Source organism: Ranitomeya imitator, chromosome 5 (genome assembly GCF_032444005.1).
Source record: "Ranitomeya imitator isolate aRanImi1 chromosome 5, aRanImi1.pri, whole genome shotgun sequence".
In the NCBI taxonomy this organism is placed as follows: Eukaryota; Metazoa; Chordata; class Amphibia; order Anura; family Dendrobatidae; genus Ranitomeya; species Ranitomeya imitator.
Genome location: NC_091286.1, coordinates 37,085,933 through 37,103,119, shown reverse-complemented (window position 1 = coordinate 37,103,119; position 17,187 = coordinate 37,085,933). Strand labels below are relative to the sequence as shown.

The 17,187-nt window shown below is 46.8% G+C and overlaps 1 protein-coding gene across 4 annotated transcripts in view; it reads left to right on the top strand.

Moving 5' to 3' along the window:
• Positions 1–17,187, top strand: part of SERTAD4 (SERTA domain containing 4) — a 371,017-nt gene that overhangs the window by 331,449 nt on the left and 22,381 nt on the right. Inside the window, exon 1 of one of the 4 annotated variants that reach the window (XM_069768567.1) lies at positions 12,921–13,550. The exons of the other annotated variants lie outside the window; for them this stretch is intronic. The gene's annotated coding sequence lies outside the window, so the exon portion shown is untranslated. Of the gene's footprint in view, positions 1–12,920; positions 13,551–17,187 lie in introns of those variants that run through there. 4 annotated transcript variants of the gene reach the window in all.

Sequence of the window (17,187 nt, the reverse complement as noted above, 5' to 3'; positions counted from 1 at the left end):
CTCCTATTACAGGACCGCACTGGTATCACTGAACTCGCACCACAGGGAAAGGCAGACGGCAGGCGAGGGGCCAGATGTTATATGTCAGGGGCAATGGGGCCGGAGGTTATACACCGGGGGTGAGGGAGCAGATGTTATACACCAGGGATGAGGTGCCGGATGTTATATTCCAGGTGCAATAGGTCTGGATGTTATACACTGGGTTGGATGTTACATACCAGGGGCGAGGGGCCAGATGTTATACACTAGGGGTGAGGGGCCGGATGTTATACACTAGGGGTGAGGGGCCGGATGTTATACATTGGGGATGAGGGACCAGATGTTATACACTGGTGGTGAGGGGCCGGATGTTATACACTGGGGGTGAGGGGTCGGATGTTATACACTGGGGTCAGGGGCCAGATGTTATACACTGGGGGTGAGGGGCCGGATGTTATACACTGGGATGAGGGGCCGGATGTTATACACAGGGGGTGAGGGGCTGGATGTTATACATTGGGGGTGAGGGGCCGGATGCTATACACTGGGGGTGAGGGGCCGGATGTTATACACTGGGGGTGAGGGACCGGTTGTTATACACTGGGGATGAGGGGTCGGATGTTATACACTGGGGTCAGGGGCCGGATGTTATACACTAGGGGTGAGGGGCCAGATGTTATACACTGGGGTGAGGGGCCGGATGTTATACACAAGGGGTAATTAGGGCCAGATGTTATACACTGGGGGTGAGGGGCCGGATGCTATACACTGGGGGTGAGGGGCCGGATGTTATACACTGGGGGTGAGGGACCGGTTGTTATACACTGGGGGTGAGGGGCCAGTTGTTATATACTGGCGGTGAGGGGCCAGATGTTATACACGGGGGGTGAGAGGCCTTTTGTTATACACTGGGGGTGAGGGGCCGGATGTTATACACTGGGGGTGAGGGGCCGGATGTTATACACTGGGGGTGAGGGGCCAGATGTTATACACTAGGGGTGAGGGGCCAGATGTTATACACTGGGGGTGAGGGCCCGGATGTTATACACTGGGGGTGAGGGGCCGGATGTTATACACTGGGGGTGAGGGGCCGGATGTTATACACTGGGGGTGAGGGGCCGGTTGTTATACACTGGGGGTGAGGGGCCGGATGTTATACACTGGGGGTGAGGGGCTGGATGTTATACACTGGGGGTGAGGGGCTGGATGTTATACACTGGGGGTGAGGGGCCGGATGTTATACGCTGGGGGTGAGGGGCTGGATGTTATACACTGGGGGTGAGGAGCCGGATGTTATACACTGGGGGTGAGGGGCCGGATGTTATACACTGGGGGTGAGGGGCCGGTTGTTATACACTGGGGGTGAGGGGCCGGATGTTATACACTGGGGGTGAGGGGCTGGATGTTATACACTGGGGGTGAGGGGCCAGATGTTATACGCTGGGGGTGAGGGGCTGGATGTTATACACTGGGGATGAGGGGTCGGATGTTATACACTGGGGTCAGGGGCCGGATGTTATACACTAGGGGTGAGGGGCCAGATGTTATACACTGGGGTGAGGGGCCGGATGTTATACACAGGGGGTAATTAGGGCCAGATGTTATACACTGGGGGTGAGGGGCCGGATGCTATACACTGGGGGTGAGGGGCCGGATGTTATACACTGGGGGTGAGGGACCGGTTGTTATACACTGGGGGTGAGGGGCCAGTTGTTATATACTGGCGGTGAGGGGCCAGATGTTATACACGGGGGGTGAGAGGCCTTTTGTTATACACTGGGGGTGAGGGGCCGGATGTTATACACTGGGGGTGAGGGGCCGGATGTTATACACTGGGGGTGAGGGGCCAGATGTTATACACTAGGGGTGAGGGGCCAGATGTTATACACTGGGGGTGAGGGCCCGGATGTTATACACTGGGGGTGAGGGGCCGGATGTTATACACTGGGGGTGAGGGGCCGGATGTTATACACTGGGGGTGAGGGGCCGGTTGTTATACACTGGGGGTGAGGGGCTGGATGTTATACACTGGGGGTGAGGGGCCAGATGTTATACGCTGGGGGTGAGGGGCTGGATGTTATACACTGGGGGTGAGGAGCCGGATGTTATACACTGGGGGTGAGGGGCCGGATGTTATACACTGGGGGTGAGGGGCCGGTTGTTATACACTGGGGGTGAGGGGCCGGATGTTATACACTGGGGGTGAGGGGCTGGATGTTATACACTGGGGGTGAGGGGCCAGATGTTATACGCTGGGGGTGAGGGGCTGGATGTTATACACTGGGGGTGAGGGGCCGGATGTTATACACTGGGGGTGAGGGGCCGGTTGTTATACACTTGGGGTGAGGGGCCAGTTGTTATACACTGGGGGTGAGGGGCCGGATGTTATACACTAGGGGTGAGGGGCCGGATGTTATACTGGCTGTGAGGGGCCGGAAGTTATACACCTGGGGTGAGGGGCCGGATGTTATACACTAGGGGTGAGGGGCCAGATGTTATACTGGCGGTGAGGGGCCGGATGTTATACACCTGGGGTGAGGGGCCGGATGTTATACACTGGGGGTGAGGGGCCGGTTGTTATACACTGGGGGTGAGGGGCCGGATGTTATACACTGGGGGTGAGGGGCTGGATGTTATACACTGGGGGTGAGGGGCCAGATGTTATACGCTGGGGGTGAGGGGCTGGATGTTATACACTGGGGGTGAGGGGCCGGATGTTATACACTGGGGGTGAGGGGCCGGTTGTTATACACTTGGGGTGAGGTGCCAGTTGTTATACACTGGGGGTGAGGGGCCAGATGTTATACGCTGGGGGTGAGGGGCTGGATGTTATACACTGGGGGTGAGGGGCCGGATGTTATACACTGGGGGTGAGGGGCCGGTTGTTATACACTTGGGGTGAGGGGCCAGTTGTTATACACTGGGGGTGAGGGGCCGGATGTTATACACTAGGGGTGAGGGGCCGGATGTTATACTGGCGGTGAGGGGCCGGATGTTATACACTAGGGGTGAGGGGCCGGATGTTATACTGGCGGTGAGGGGCCGGATGTTATACACCTGGGGTGAGGGGCTGCATGTTATACACCTGGGGTGAGGGGCCGGATGTTATACACTGGGGGTGAGGGGCCGGATGTTATACTGGCGGTGAGGGGCCGGATGTTATACACCTGGGGTGAGGGGCTGCATGTTATACACAGGGGGTGAGAGGCCAGATGTTATATACTGGGTGCAATGGAGTCGGATGTTATACACCGAGGGCGAGGAGCTGAATGTTATACACGGGGGGCAATGGGACTGAATGAAAAACCTGATTTAAATGATGTATGTCCCTATACATTTGTCCATATAGTGTATCTCTATATGCAGTCACTGAATGGGACCGCCCACTGGACTTTTAAGTCTAAAAAGAATACAGATCTAAATCACTATAATTCAAGTTATAATTTATATTTTACCCCCAAAAAGATCTGTAAATCAGCTGTATAACCTGATGCCCGCAGGTTCCCTTTAAAATAATTATTGAACACTGCAATGTAATTATCCAAGTTATAAAAAGCCACAACGGCCTTTTCTGTGCAATGTTGTCACAAGTTTTGTCTCGATGACCACAACCCCCAATCTCTTCCTCACCACGTACCGTCGGTTCGTGACATCAGACTAGTCGGCCCTAACCTTCATACTTCCACATTAAGCTGCAGGATAGTGAGCGCCCATAAAGCAGCGATAACCAAAGCCAAATGGTGTCTGTCTATATGCAAAATAGATGGGTTCAATCTCCCGGCTCCGTCTGTGCACCTCGCGGCGCTGGCCTTATTTTCTATATGTGCGTTTAATGGGGGAGCCTATGGACCCCTCCTGTGACTGGAGCCTGTATACAGTATTTGCTGAGGGTAATGAGCTCCTCGACAGGCAGGGACGCCCTCGGCTCTAGGTGATCGCAGCTTTCCTGCTCGTTGCCTGTAGCTCTTTCCACAGACGAGGAACCATATGTTATACAGATCTACAACTACAGGAAAGAACAAGCAGGGGGGACGCACATGTTTTATATAGGATCCCCAAGGGGTCGAGAATTCATCTGTGCATATCCATGTACGTATATATATATATATATACAGTCATTCCGCACTCCATCATCATGTCCAGATGTTCACCCCGATGTGACTCTTTGCAATCCAATGCAGAACTCTAAAACTATATCTTACAGATGCGCGGACCTCCACTCTTCCACATTGAAATGCAATGAGGCTATTAATGGTTGTCTGAGGAATTGTTCTGCCCTGATAAATGCACTTGGGCATGAAAATCATCAAAATACGCCGCTGGCAGCTCCATGTAGAAATGTCATCCAATGATGTTCCGAGAAGCTGCAGGCCATGGTTGCGTGTTTTGGGTGTGCAGGCTGTTCACTGAAGCACATGCAATCTGCGGCCTGTTGTTGTCATATTGGAAAATGTCTACTGGGACATTTTCACATTCCATCGTGTGTAGACCATCAACATCTCCAGACCAATCTCCAGCTATCATTGCATCCAGGACGAAAGTGAAACTCATTACTGGAGAGGAACGACCTGAATCGAAGCCTCCATTGCCACCTTGTTCTCCACCAGGAAAGTCTTTGAGAGCGAATATGTGAGGTCAATGGACACCTGTAGCTGGATGGCTGGCTCGTAGTCCAGTGTCGTTCAGATGCCTTCTGATGGTTTTTGTAGACACTACTTTACACATTATTCTTGGTATGTGATGTCTACCTTCGCTTGCAGTATAGAATGGATCACTACGTACCAATCTCCTTATCTGATGAGACCATGACGAGGCCTTCACAAGGGAGCATCATGCTGGTCCTACTCCCAGGATTATGGTGTGGGGTGGCATAATGCATGGTAGTCGGACCCATCTCGTCTTCAGTTCAGATAGACTAACAGTTCAGCGTTACATTGATTTCTTGGTCAACCAGCGGTGCAGCTATTTCTCCAAAATGTTCCGGGAGCTGTTTGTCAATATGACAACCCCAGGCCACATGTTGCTCATGCTTCTGTGAGAAGCCTGAGAGGCCTAAACCTGCTCCCATGGCTGCAGCATCTTCGGACTTGTCTCCCATCGAGCACATCTGGGACGTCATTGTACACTGATTTCACAGAAGCTGCCAGCAGAGGATCTTGATGATTTGCCCAAGTGCATTCATAGACAGAACCTTCCTCCAGACAACCATTATTAACATCAGTGATAGCAGCAGAGGGATTTCTGCACCTGATTCTTATGCAGTGTATATATTGTATGTAGTGTTTATTTTCTGCATTTTTTATGTATTATTTTGGGTTTATTTTTTTATTCTAAGTCTCTTGAATTTCAATAGGGAAAAACTGCAGTAAAAACACTGAAAGAATTTTAAAACTGTGTTTAAAACCTCCCAAAAACGCATGTCAAAAAATTCAAGAAAAAAAAGTAGGATGTTTAAAAAAAATCTAATTCATATTGCTGTCACTGTAAAATATTGTGGATTTTTTTCGGTTGGAAAATGAATGAGATTTTTAACACATTTTTTTTCCCTGGCGTTTTCGGATCTGCTGTATTTTTTAAATGCAGGTCAATTTTTTAATCCTTATTATTGTGTTTTTTCCTAATTGAGATCAATAATAAATGCACAGAATATGCACTATAGAATGGTCACATTGTAAAGCCTTTTTCCAGCAATTGTCTGTATTTTTTCAGGGCAAAAAATGGAGAACAAACTGCGTGAGAACAGAGCTTAAGTGTTGGATGACTTGAATCTGTTCTTCCATCCATCCCCTGACCTACATCTTATCTCATAGTTGTGTAGTACAATAGTATATATCCGATATAGAAGTATACAAGTACAGGTGCTTCTCACCTAATTAGAATATCATCAAAAAGTTAATTTATTTCAGTTCTTCAATACAGAAAGTGAAACTCATATATAGATTCATTACAAACAGTGATCTATTTCAAGTGTTTATTTCTGTTAATGTTGATGATTATGGCTTACAGCCAATGAAAACCCAAAAGTCATTATCTCAGTAAATTAGAATACTTTATAACACCAGCTTGAAAAATTATTTTAAAATCCTAAATGTTGGCCTACTGAAATGTATGTTCAGTAACTGCACTCAATACTTGGTCGGGGCTCCTTTTGCATCAATTACTGCATCAATATGACGTTACATGGAGACGATCAGTCTGTGGCGCTGCTGAGGTGTTATGGAAGCCCAGGTTGCTTTGATAGCAGCCTTCAGCTCGTCTGCATTGTTGGGTCTGGTGTCTCTCATCTTCCTCTTGACAATACTCCATAGAGTATAAAACTCAGTGGACCTACACCAGCAGATGACATGGCTCCCCAAACCAGCACTGATTGTGGAAACTTCACACTAGACCTCCAGCAGCTTGGATTGTGGCCTCCACTCTTCCTCCAGACTCTGGGACCTTGATTTCCAAATGAAAAGCTAAATTTTCTTTCATCTGAAAACAACACCTTGGACCACTGAGAACAGTCCAGTTCTTTTTCTCCTTGGCTCAGGTAAGACGCTTCTGGTGTTGTCTACTGGTCATGAGTGGCTGACACAAGGAATGCGACATTTGTAGCCCATGTCCTGGATACCTATATATGTGGTGGCTCTTGAAGCAATGACTCCAGCAGTAGTCCGCTCCTTGTGAATCTCCCCCACATTTTTGAATGGCCTTTTCTTAACAATCCTTTCAAGGCTGCCGTTATCCCGGTTGCTTGTGCACCTTTTTCTACCACACTTTTTCCTTCCACTCAACTTTCCATTAATATGCTTGGATACAGCACTCTGTGAACAGCCGGCTTCTTTAGCACTGACCTTTTGTGGCTTCCCCTCCTTGTGGAGTGTGTCAGTGACTGCCTCCTGGACATCTGTCAAGTCAGCAGTCTTCCCCATGATTGTAGAGCTACTGAAACAGACTGAGGGACCCTTGTAAACACTTAGGAAGCCTTTGCAGGTGTTTTATGTTAATTATTCTAATTTACTGAGATAATGACTTTTGGGTTTTCATTGGCTGTTAGCCATAATCATCAACATTAACAGAAATAAACACTTGGAATAGATCACTCTGTAATGACTCTATATAATATAGGAGTTTCACATTTTGTATTGAAGAACTGGAAAAAAATTAACTTTTTGATGATATTCTAATTTTGTGAGAAGCACCTCTATATACAAGTAAACTCCACTGTTTGTTCCTCCAGGCTCGTCAGTGTCGCTCTGTCTTTATGAATGGGTGGCTATTGGTTTTCTAAAAGTCTCCAGTAACGCTAATGGCTTTAGCTCTCGTCATGGAGGGTCTAAGACTCTGTAGTGGTGAAAGGGTTTATTTTCCGGACATGCAGTGTCGCTTGGCTCTCGTCCCACTCCATGTGTGTGCATTTCTCAAACACATACAGTATACAGACTAAACCCCCACTAATCCCTCTGAGAAGACCGTCTGGCAATAAGTAGACCCATTCTTCTAAGGGCTCCTGCAAAGCTGGACGAAATTTCTGGATGCTGCTGCCAATACATCTGACTCACTCCCAAGGAATCCTACCTTAGGTTTTTAATTCCCCTAGAAGGAGAACTGGTATAAGAAATGTAAAACACAAATAAAGCCTCCAGACAGATACAGAACGACCGTCGTCCATCAGAATTGTATGTCCAGTTCCGGGATTGTTTTATTCTTATCAATATATCTATAATTCATTTCTTTGTTAAGGATTAGAAAATCATGCCAGCATTATTCCAGAAATAGCGCCACTCTCACACATGGGTTGTGTGTGCTATTGCAAGGAATAAAAGCTATTTTTTTTAAAGGGGTCAGATTGGGATAAAGTCTCCACCTCTTGCTCCCGTTTCAGCACATAAAAAATGGCAGCTCAACCACTCGCTGAAGGGTGTTAATCATTGTCTTAGTGGGCATTTCTGGCCATTTTTCAGTGGGAGCCTCGGGGGATCGGTGAGGTTGAATATCGCTTCTTTCAACTCAGTCTGGGCCATTTCAGATTTTTTTTCCGCTGAAAAAAACCCTTTTTAGGGCATTTGAACAGGGATTATCTTTGCACTCTTGTATATCAATACAAACCACTTCTCAGCATTGATCATTTTCCTTCTTTTGCCAACGTTCGTGTTAGCACTTGACATTTGGCAGAACAAATCCATCAAGGATTCCAAATAAATATCATCTACACGTAGCGGTTTGTGATGTCACCCAATATAAATAAATGACCCCATTGTTTCCTATCAGGAACGGGGGTGCACTGAATTAGCATCTTATATTGGTGAAATAGATCGGGGAGTGAGGCGGGAGCGTAGATTGTTCATTCAATAGCCTAGCATTTACAGTCTGGCTTATTAAATAACAGTCATGTAATACTATCCCTCCCTGGATTAAGCTGCGTTCCCGGTGAAAGTCTTCAGACCGCCGGCTTCTGCAGCAGTGATTACACAATGAAGAAAGCCAGAGGACAATGGAGGAAGCACGTTATTAAAACAATAACATATACAGATCCTTCAGTGGGAAAACACTACCGGGTGCGTAAATGCGAGAGCCGCAAAAGTTGACTGGTGCGGACACTTGGGTAACAGAAATCATTGAGAGCTTCCTCTATACTCCATCCTCAAGTCGGCAAACTTTGTACTGTACATGCCAAGGGCTGCACAAGCTCCCTCCAATTTTTGGTGAACCCCAACTTTATCTACTTCTTGTCTCAGTCATGGAACAAGATTGTAATAACCCCTTCCCAACCTCAAGCCCAGAAGACCCAGGCATGAACACTGGTTTGCATGATACTACTGACAGTGATTTTTAATGCCCCTTTCGCGAGTTTTAGGCATTCTCTAACTTTACCTACTCCTAGTCTCAGCCATGGAATATGCATAACAAGATTTCGAGGAACCCCCTTCCCTCAAAATAGCCCCGAAGACCCTGACAGCTACACTGGTTTGCGTGGTGCTGCTGACAGTGAGTTTTGCTGCCCCCTCCTATAATTTTTCATCCCCTCTCTAGAGCTTTCTCCAACTTTGCGTCAGCCATGGGACAATCAGCTACCTCACCCACCCCCACCCCACCAAAATAAAAGATGTCCAGAAGACCCTGGCGACTACACTGGTTTTCATGGTGCCCTGAACCCCCTTCCCTGAAAAAAGCCCCGAAGACCCTGGCATCTACACTGGTTTTCATGGTGCTACTGACAATGAATGTTATTTCCTCTACATATAGTTTTGCAACCCCTCTCTCAAGATTTCGGTATTCCCCAACTTTACCTACACCTTGTCTCAGCCATATTGCATGCAATGGGCCCCATCCAAGCTTAGAGGAGCTTGGCATCTACACTGGTTTGCCTGGCACTGCTGACATTGATTTTTACCGCCCCACCTATAATTTTATACATCCTCTCTCGAAATCCTGGCAGTTATCTACTCTACCTACCACCCATCCCAGCTACGGTACACACTTACCCAAATTGTACCCAAATTGCCAAGAACGCCCAATGTTCAGTAGGCCTTGGATCTAGCCTAGCTTGCAAACTAACTTGGAAACTATCTCTACCAGAAAGTCTCTCTCGGTTGTCCTACCTTAAAAACCTTGTTACTGTCATAGAGAGGTGCCCATACTATGGATACTCTTAATGACAAGATGCCAGAGCTAGAAAGAAGGGTCATTTTATGATTATACATTCCCTTTAAGATACGCTTCTACTAATATATCTTGCAAACTAACATCCTATATATCAGTTTGTGAAACCATCAATGGAAACCTTTGATGGTTAGTTGGTGTATACTTTTTAAACCTGGGCTCAGAATCCTAAAAGGTTTATTCCCAAATTCTTAAAAGAGTATTGTCAGATAGAGCTTGTAAATTCAATCAATTTTGCAATTTACCGTTTCTTAAATTTTTTAGCCGTTCTTGAGATATTAAAACTTTTCTTTTGTTTACAGCTCGTTGCTTTGGAGACCAGACTACCACCACTGCTATACAGCAGAGTATGCGCAGCGCTTACAAGTTCTTTTTTACTGAGCTTGTAAGGGCTTATTTAAAGTTGGCCGTGAAAGCTGAAGCATGCTGTCACCTCCTAATCCTGACCAGCTTCAGCTTACAAACAAGAAAGCAGCTGGTGGTCAGTTTCCTAGGCGACGAGCTATAAACAAAAAAAAGAAAAGTGTTAATATCCCAAGAGCAACTGCAATTTTGAATAAGCAGTAAATTGCAAAAGTGCTTGTTTTCACAAGCGCCATCCAATATATGTGAAAATAAGAATAACCCTTTAAGTGACTTTTTTTGCTATTAAATCCTATGTTGCGTCATGTCATCATATATGGCATATTATGATATTCAAAATTATGTAAAGGTGACTGACACAGATGTAGGGTTTAATTTACCAAAACTTTCAGACTAAAGAGTCTTAAACTGTGCCAAATTTTTCATCGCGTCTCGGGCTCATGTTGTGAGATGTCATCATTAGGAATAACGCCAGTACCTAGCAGTCCCAAGTAAAATGATGCTGTCAATTATAAAAATAGGGGGAGGTGTTCCTTCCGATGTTCATTGTCTGTCCTAACCCTCTGATGATTTTGGGATGCTGATGGTATTGTTATGGCTTTTATTTGGCCTACCAAAGGCCCTCATGTCTGCCATGCTTCTACACCTATGAAGCCTGTGTCCGAGCTTCATAGGAGAGCGGTAATTTTGCAATACACTACAAAATTACAGTATTAGGCTATGGTCACACCAGCACATATTCTCTCATGAGAATAGAACCTATTATGCTAATCATACTCTGATCAGAGTTTGATCAGAGTGTGGTCATAGCATGATCCGATTCTCCTGGATGAGGAGAAAATGGAAAAAAAAACTGTCTAATCCTTTCGGTCGGTCCGAGGAAATTGGACTGCACTCAGATGTCATCTGAGTGCAGCCCGATGGTTTCTCCGCACTCATTGAATTGCTCTGAGTGCAATCCCAGATCTGTGACAAAGACCACTGTGTCGGTCGAAATGCGTTGCCTACCTCGCATGTGCCATGGTGCTGTCCCAGGAGTTGTTTCTCCATTTTAACAAGTTGGAATAAATTTTCTTGATTTTAATGAAGCTAGAACCACTTTCTTCTTTATTAAAAATCATGGTTACTCCACAAAATATTGATTTCTGAACTCTTCCTGAATTATAACATTAGTATTGCTGTTTCTAAATGATTATGGACTTGTTTTCTTTGCATTATTTGAGGTCTGAAAGCAAAAGCAAAAAGGTTTTTTTATTTTGACCATTTTTCTTTGTCAGAAAAAAAAATACAAATTGTATTGCTTGGAAATTCAGAGACATGTTGTCAGTAGTATGGCACTCCAGGAGTCCGGTTGCCACAATGGCATTGCCTCCCTCACAGGGGTTGATGCCATGCCTGGAAGCAAGAAGAAATCCCCTTAGCAGGTAACACTGGCATTCAACACTTTCCTGACTCCGAACCAGAAGGGGGAGCTCTAAACCCAGTTTCAGGGGAGCTGCCCCTATAAGTTCTAGTTTGGAGGTGGGGATAGTTAGTCTGAGTCCGAGGGAGGGAGAGTGAGGATGCAGACAGTGAAGGAAGAGGAAGCATAAGGGGAAAACCTGGGAGTGGAGCTGCAATTGAGCTCACTCCAGGACTGAGCGCAAAAGGCCGGACACCGGAGTCCGTGGTTGTATGGGGACTGCAGGCACCGCAACTGGAGGACAGGAGATTGAAGGTCTCCTGGCCACAACTGAGACCTGAAGGCACAGTAGCAAACTAGAGCCCAGAGTCACCATGAGAGAGAGTGACACCTGGAAAAGGCTCGAGCTGCCTGCCATGCGGGTAGTGTTCCACTTAAAGGAAACCTGTCACCCCCAAAATGGAAGATGAGCTAAGCCCACCAGCATCCGGGGCTTATCTACAACATTCTGTAGTGCTGTAGATAAGCCCCCGATGTATCCTGAAAGATGAAAAAAGAGATTAAATTATACTCACCCAGGGCGGTCCTTCTGCGGTCCAGTACGATGGGCGTCGTGGTCCGGTCTGGTGCCTCCTATCTTCTTACGATGACGTCCTCTTCTTATCTTCACGCTGCGGCGCAGGCGCACTTTGTCTCCCTTTCCCGGCGCCTGCGCACTGCAAGAGGACGTCATCCTATGAAGATGGGAGGCGCCGGACCGGACCACAACTCCCATCGGACCCGAACAGAACCGGGACCGCCCCTGGGTGAGTATAATCTAACTTCTTTTTCTCATCTTTCAGGTTACATCGGGGGCTTATCTACAGCATTACAGAATGCATTACAGAATGCTGTAGATAAGCCCCTGATGCCGGTGGCCACGGACTGGGTCACTGCTGCCGTGACCACATCCCTTTTAAGAACTGTCTGACCCGGAACGAGTACCCCACGGCCCTTGGGGGCGCTCCAGTAGTTTACAGAATAAAATAACAATTTACATTTTACTCAAAAATATACCTATAAAGAGAAAAATCAGACAAACTGAACATTTTGCAGTGGTCTCTTAATTTTTTGCCAGAGCTGTATTTCCTATAAGGTGAACGGCGAAACCCGAAAAAACGAAAATGGCAGAATTGAAAGAAATTGCCTTAAAAGAGATTAGAAAGTCATATGCACCCCCATAACGGTGGTGAAAAAAACTCCAGATCGTACCACAAAAAAAAGAAAAAGCTAAAGTCCTTGTAAGGAAAGGAGGGAAAATTTAAAGCATAGAAGGGACACTCAAAGGACTGGATAAAAATGGAGATGGGCCTGCTCATCATATGTCATTAGGTGGCGGATTTCGATAGAACCCTTCCCCAGAACAAAATCATAGAATAAAACTGTATAAAAGAACGTTAGAAACAAGAGCGGATATTGTGTAGATCCAATGGTTGGTTGCATTGACTTTCTAAGACTTTTGCAGTTTTGCGTTGCGATAATTCGATGTGGAAATGCATGGCGAGCCAGCGCGATGTAATGGGGCTTGGTGTAAAGGAAGGTGAGGACGAGAGGGGAAGCGAGGAGGGGTGAGCAGCACAATGGGCGAATGTAATGAGAGAGGGAGATACCAGGAGAAGGAGGCTGCGAGGCGGATCACTGCCTCCCCAACCCTGCTCCTGTTTAATATTCCGCCTGCTCTCTTCATATTGTGCTTGGCTCCTGTGGGATTGGAACTCACGTCTTGAAACCAAAGCCAATTTTCTGTCTTAATCTCACAATGTTTTGACTGGAGGCAGATCCAGTTTTTTTAGTCCGAGTGGAAACCACCAAAGCATCACTCTCTGCTTTTCATAAGGAGACGGATGGAGAGAACGGATCACCGGCTGCTCGGATAACGATGACATGCAAGTGGTGACCAAATGGAAACAGAGAGGACGCTTAAGTAAATCCAGATAGGTCTCTGTACTGGGAAGAAAAGGGATTTTTTTTTTGGTTGGGGGGATATTATTCTGTCGCATTGATTTTTCCAACAATTCTACCTGATCTGGAGGAAGATCTCATTTCTTATTTTTTTTTACCTGGATTTTGCGCGAGGTTAGTGGGCAATAGGAGCCGAGATTGTCCTGAGTGCATACTGCCGGTAAGATACTGCTGATGCTTTGTTTTACTACTACCCTCAACATCTCTACTCGTTGTTTAGGGTAACGAATAACTAAAGCAATTGTTACCATCCACCTCTCGTGTCTCCCCTTTTCCCCATAGTTTGTAAGCTTGCGAGCAGGGCCCTCACTCCTCCTGGTATCTGTTTTGAACTGTATTTCTGTTATGCTGTAATGTCTATTGTCTGTACAAGTCCCCTCTATAATTTGTAAAGCGCTGCGGAATATGTTGGCGCTATATAAATAAAATTATTATTATTATTATAGGGTTTATTGCCATTATTGTTATCTATATTGGGATTCTGAAAACGAATGAATAAAGTAAAGTTATCAGATGATAATATTAGATGCCTTCACGTCCTGAAAGTAGAGGATTCGTTAGGTGCTGCACAAGAGTGGTGCAAAAACAGGACGAAAAATGGGAAAAAAAAAGTAGATTATCATGAGAGAGAGGGTCTACTATGTGATCACTGAAAGCAGCGATCCTCACCGTGCTATCCTAGGAATCAGCTAAAGAGCCAAACAACTGGAAACCTTCCAGGTACTGTTGTATAAAAGCTGCTTTCTCTCTTTTGTGGAGTATTAAGGGAAGGACTACAGTTGTAACAAAGCTAAGTTATCGTAATGCACATGCAATGGTAGGAGTTGTAGTTTTGTAAAGGCTGAAGAGCCGCAGATGATTGACATTTGATCTAAGGTGTATGTAATAGGAAGGTACTGTTGTATAAAAGCGGCTTCCTCTCTTTTGCGGAGTATTTAGGAAAGCACTGGAGTTGTAGCAAAGCTAAGTTATCGTAATGCACAAGTAAGGTCGGGAGATATCATTTTGGATCAGACGGAGGCCACAGATTGGAGACCTATGATCTACAGTGTATGTAATAGGAAGGTACTGTTGTATAAAAGCGGCTTACACTCCTTTGTGGAGCATATTGGGAAGGACAACAGTTGAACTTGCAGCAAACTAAGCTATCACAATGTAAGTTTAGGAGATCTAGTTTTGGAAAAGCTGAAGGTCCACAGATTGGACATTGTAATGGAAAGGTACTGTTGGATAAAAGCTACTCAGCTAGTTATTCCCTTTGGTAGAGTCAATGGAGGAAGACTACAGAAGTTATCCCAATTTACAAGCAAGGCTGGGAATTATAGTTTTGATGAAACAGCTGAAGAGACGCAGACTGGAGACCTTTGGATTCCCAGTATATGTGATGGCGGTACTGTTGTATAAAAGCTAGTCATCCTCTTCGGCAAACAGGCAAGAAGTGCAGATTGTTGCAATGCACAAATAAGGCTGGATGCTAATAAGACGGTACTGCTGGAGAGCCTCAGATTGGAGACCTTTGAGCTACAATGTAGGTAATGGTGGTACTGTTGTATCCTATTTGGTAGAGAAAACAGACACTGGTAACAGAACTGCATTTCCTCAACACCCAAACAATGCTGGGATTATCATTATAGAAGAGACACAGATTGTTGTCCTCACAGTATATGCGATGATGGTACTGTTGTACAAAAGCTTCCGGTAAAAGGACTTCAGATGTAGTAAGGCTGAGTTATCACATCGCACAAGCAATGCTGGGAGATGTCGTTTGGAAATAAATGATAAGCCGAACTTTGGATAATAGTGATCCACAGTGTATGTAATAATGAGGTACTGTTGTACGGAAGATACTCATCCTCTGGTAAAATCAATGGCTGTGTAGCAAGGCCAAGTTATCACAATGCTCCTCTAGTGAACGGAGTTGTTGTTTTTCAGCAGCTAAAGGGGCACAGACTGGAGTCCTGTGATCTGTCGGATGTGTGATGGGAAGGTACTGCTGTATGGCAGCTAGGCATTCTCTATAGTCGAATCTATGGACAGGTAATATAGATGTCGCAGGGCAGAATGATCACAGTCACAAGCCTGGGAGTTACAGGTTTGCTAGACACAACATGAAGACTTCAGACTTCCATGTTAGGAGCAGGCACTGTGGACAAGCAATAGATGGAGCAAGATAGAAGTATCACAATGCACGAGTACTATCATTTTGGGAGTAAGTTTTGCAGCAAAAGAAGAGCGAGAAGTTGGAGATTTCTGATCTACAACCGCCAGGAGTCCCCATGCAATGTGATAACGTAGACGTGCTACAGCTGAAGACCTTTTCCATTAACTCTGCCAAAGATGACTAGCTATGATACAACAGTACCACTATTCCATATCCTGGGAATGGAAGGTCTCCAATCTGTGTCTCTTCAGCCGTTGCAAAACTATGACTCTCATCATTGCTCGTGCATTGTGATAATGTGGTTTTCCGACATCTGTAGACCCTGCCTGTTTATGAAGAAGGTACTGTTGTATGGAGGTAATCACCGTCTATGGCAGAGTCACTGGACAGATACTACAGATGTAGCGCAGCTAAGACAAGCAATGCTGAGAGTCACCGCTTGGAGACCACCTATCCACAGTGTATGTGATGAGAAGGTACTATTGTATAAAGCTAGTCATCTGCTTTGTTAGAATCAATGGACAGATACTACAGATGTAGCAAGGGAAATTATCACCATGCGCCAGCAATGCTAGATCCACGGAATGGAGACCACCTATCCACAGTATATGTAATGAGAAGGTACTGTTGTATCATGTGGTATTGGACCTTCAGTAGCCCCTAGGATGCTGTGATATTGTAATTGGCACCCCACAAGCATGTTGCAGGGGGCTGATCAGCCTCTGAAGTGCCTCTGCCACCATTGATAGCATCATCTAAGAGGGTGCTGGATAGAGATCGGGGCAGAGTGGGGACCCCCAGGTGCTGGACAGAGACCTGGGCAGAGTGGGGACCCCCAGATGCTGGACAGAGACCTGGGCAGAGTGGGGACCCCCAGGTGCTGGACAGAGATCTGGGCAGAGTGAGGACCCCCAGGTGCTGGACAGAGATCTGGGCAGAGTGAGGACCCCCAGGTGCTGGACAGAGACCTGGGCAGAGTGGGGACCCCCAGGTGCTGGACAGAGATCTGGGCAGAGTGAGGACCCCCAGGTGCTGGACAGAGATCTGGGCAGAGTGAGGACCCCCAGGTGCTGGACAGAGACCTGGGCAGAGTGGGGACCCCCAGGTGCTGGACAGAGACCTGGGCAGAGTGGGGACCCCCAGGTGCTGGACAGAGACCTGGGCAGAGTGGGGACCCCCAGGTGCTGGACAGAGACCTGGGCAGAGTGGGCACTCCCAGGTGCTGGACAGAGATCTGGGCAGAGTGGGCACTCCCAGGTGCTGGACAGAGACCTGGGCAGAGTGGGCACTCCCAGGTGCTGGACAGAGATCTGGGCAGAGTGAGGACCCCCAGGTGCTGGACAGAGATCTGGGCAGAGTGAGGACCCCCAGGTGCTGGACAGAGATCTGGGCAGAGTGGGCACTCCCAGGTGCTGGACAGAGACCTGGGCAGAGTGGGGACCCCCAGGTGCTGGACAGAGACCTGGGCAGAGTGGGGACCCCCAGGTGCTGGACAGAGATCTGGGCAGAGTGGGGACCCCCAGGTGCTGGACAGAGACCTGGGCAGAGTGGGCACTCCCAGGTGCTGGACAGAGATCTGGGCAGAGTGGGCACTCCCAGGTGCTGGACAGAGACCTGGGCAGAGTGGGGACCCCCA